This window comes from Anneissia japonica, unplaced genomic scaffold (genome assembly GCF_011630105.1).
Source record: "Anneissia japonica isolate Jap-2015-1 unplaced genomic scaffold, ASM1163010v1 scaffold287800_len1627635_cov199, whole genome shotgun sequence".
Taxonomy (NCBI): domain Eukaryota; kingdom Metazoa; phylum Echinodermata; class Crinoidea; order Comatulida; family Comatulidae; genus Anneissia; species Anneissia japonica.
Genome location: NW_022731299.1, coordinates 966835 through 969774, shown reverse-complemented (window position 1 = coordinate 969774; position 2940 = coordinate 966835). Strand labels below are relative to the sequence as shown.

At 34.6% G+C, this 2940-nt stretch overlaps 1 protein-coding gene across 1 annotated transcript in view; it reads left to right on the top strand.

The window, feature by feature from the left end:
- LOC117115298 (steryl-sulfatase-like) overlaps positions 1-2940 on the top strand; it is an 82705-nt gene that overhangs the window by 1133 nt on the left and 78632 nt on the right. The window lies entirely within an intron of this gene.

The window sequence follows — 2940 nt, the reverse complement described above, 5'->3', positions numbered from 1 at the left end:
ATGATTTATATATATTATATCATGATTTATATATAGGCCACATATATTTAAATATGTATCCATATATAATTTATATAAGAATAGGTTGAAAATTGGTTTCCTCCACTGAAGTGTTTCTAAAGTTCATACATATGATATTCGTTTCTTAATTATTTATACTCAAAATATGTACATGATTCATGCTATCGATTCAATCATTTGTTACTCAATAAAAAGCAACAATACTAGTAGGGTTAAAAGTTAACGTTACCACGGAGACGCTAACTGATATCTTTTGTCTTATCTGATGAACCAAGCATGTTCATTGTCTAGCCAGAGTGAGTTGGTAAATCCCTACTCCAGTAGTTGTGTAACTAAAACATTTTGTTAGAAATCGTGTATGAGAAAACATTTACTAAAAAAAATAGAATAGGCCCTATGCCAGTTCACAATACAAGACTTTATTATGTTCTTGAAAGAACGTATGGCGAAATACTTTTTTATTAAGATTGATTGTTTTACGAAGTAGTTTAGCATAATTTTTAGTTAAGAAGTGTTTATTTTATCCTGCAAAATATTCTAAGTTGTTATTGCTCTAATAGAAGAAATTTAATTTAACTATAGCTGTAACTTATCAAGAAACCTGATTTGTATCTTAGAATAAAGTATATAATATAATTAATTAATCCTGCATTATAATTATAAGCAAGCGTACTTATTGTAAGACGATTATACGTTCCAGGTACAAGTGATTGATTGGTGACCGTATTTAAATAATTAATTAATAATTAAATCTAGGCATGAATGGAAATACATTGCTTTAAATAGGTATCAATTTGCCAGTACTAAGTTGCCTAGTAACAATTAATTCAGTGAGAAACGTTCTCACAAGTAGGGTCCAATGATACTCTTGGGAGAATAAGAAAGTTTTGTACGCCGCAAATTCAAGAATGTTATCGGAAACGAAGTCTTTGTACGCCGCCAATTCAGGAATGTCATCGGAGACAATGAAAGAATGTCAAATGCTGAAAATAGCCGACTGGCTTGATCTCTGTACATGGAAACTGTATGAACATGTGCAATGGTTCAGGAATGTGGTTGTTACCCGAGTTGTTCGCCTATACAGACCCTATAATGTAGGGTCTGTGGCCATGGCCTATACGACGTGTTGTTTGTTTGTCTATTAATTATTTTACATAATCCTAATACAGACATTGATTATGATCATTAACCTCTGTTGTGTGTTATAACCGTATTATTGCTTGTTAAACCAGGTTGAACTTTTAATCAGTTGGTGAATTCGCATTAGGTTATTCATCAATCGGCAGACACTGCATACTCGTTCTGCACGAATGGGCATGTTTTGCCCTATCTAATACAAGCGTAACCACGGAGACGTTTATTTCTATTGTTATCTTCTCTATGAAGGGCGTTTACAGCTAAATTTCTGGATTTTAGGGCGATGTATTTCGTGTTTTTTCGTGCTTCAAATCAATCATTCAATCATTTAAGAACGTATAGGCCTAGACATAATATACAATGAAACATAAAGCATCAAATACTGTAAACTTTAATAATATTACGAAAAATATAATAAAAATCCACTGATTTTTTTTTTCTAAAATAATACACAGAATCATTGAAAAAAAGCAATGCAGGTCGGCAGACTGTCAGCGTCGGTCGGAAATTTTGACTGCCGGATGGGGCATAAATAATGTGAATTTTTGTGGCGTTTATATACTTTCTGCTTCAAAATCAATCAATCATTTAAGAACGTATAGGCCTAGACATAATATACAACGAAACATAAAGCATCAATTAATGTAAGCTTTAATATTATATTACGAAAAATATAATTTGGCAGTATATTAATATTATTAACATTCTTCTTCTTTCTCTTCTTCAATATATGCATCGACACTGTAATATGAAAATAATAAAATCCGTTGGTTTGATTATCAACATATAAATTCGTTTGTTTCAAATAGATAAAACGAAATATATGCCATCTAAATAACTAATTATTAACTTATACGGGACTTACACAAAACCTAATAAAATCCACTGTTATTTTGGCAAACTAATGGCAGCATAATAATGCCACATTAATTATTTGGCAACATAAAAAGACTTAACAATAAAACACGAAATAATGGATACTGAGTCTGTAGTGCTCAGCAATAGCTTTGCGCCTAGGCCTACTTGGTGTTCCATACAAATATATCTCCTCCGAACTTTTTCACGGCCAAACCGGTCCTAAACCATTCTAAACTGACTTGACCTAGGCCTATGCCAAACCTACTTGACCTACTGTAGGCTTATTCCAAACCATTTAACTACAATGTACTGCATTGTGAATGCGTCATCGGCATTCCATACATATATACGCATTGGCGGACGTTCTGGAGGGCGGCCGCTATATATTGCGGCCGATATGGGCCTAATTCAGCCAAATTTACTTCCATTGCAGGTTTAAATAAGGGAGCCTCGCAAAATAAAGCAACGCGTATACGAGTGGACCACGCGATGCGATTAAAGGCAGTTTAATCCCATAGTTGGCCACGCATTGGGATTATTTTCCTGGGCTACTCCACTTCGTAGTGGGGAATTGATAACAGGCTTAGTGTAAAAACCCAAAAAAGTCCCTAATCTTTGTCTTAATCAGTTGAAATGCTTAAGAATAAATCGATTTTGGCACAAATGGCGTTCCATATTACTTATTGCATGGCGTTCCATAGTATACTTTTTCTGTGATTAGGGACTGGGAAAACAGTGAGCATTTCGAGTGCAGGCGCCACGATTTCGTGGTGCCTGACGTATTAACAACCTTGATTTCCGATTGGCTAATTACCGTCGCATAAATTAAATATGCTAATTATGCTTCCCCTCGGCCCAGCTAATGATAAGGAGGATTCAGGTGCAGGTCATCTCAGCTTGTGCACCGCGAGGATTGCTACATCT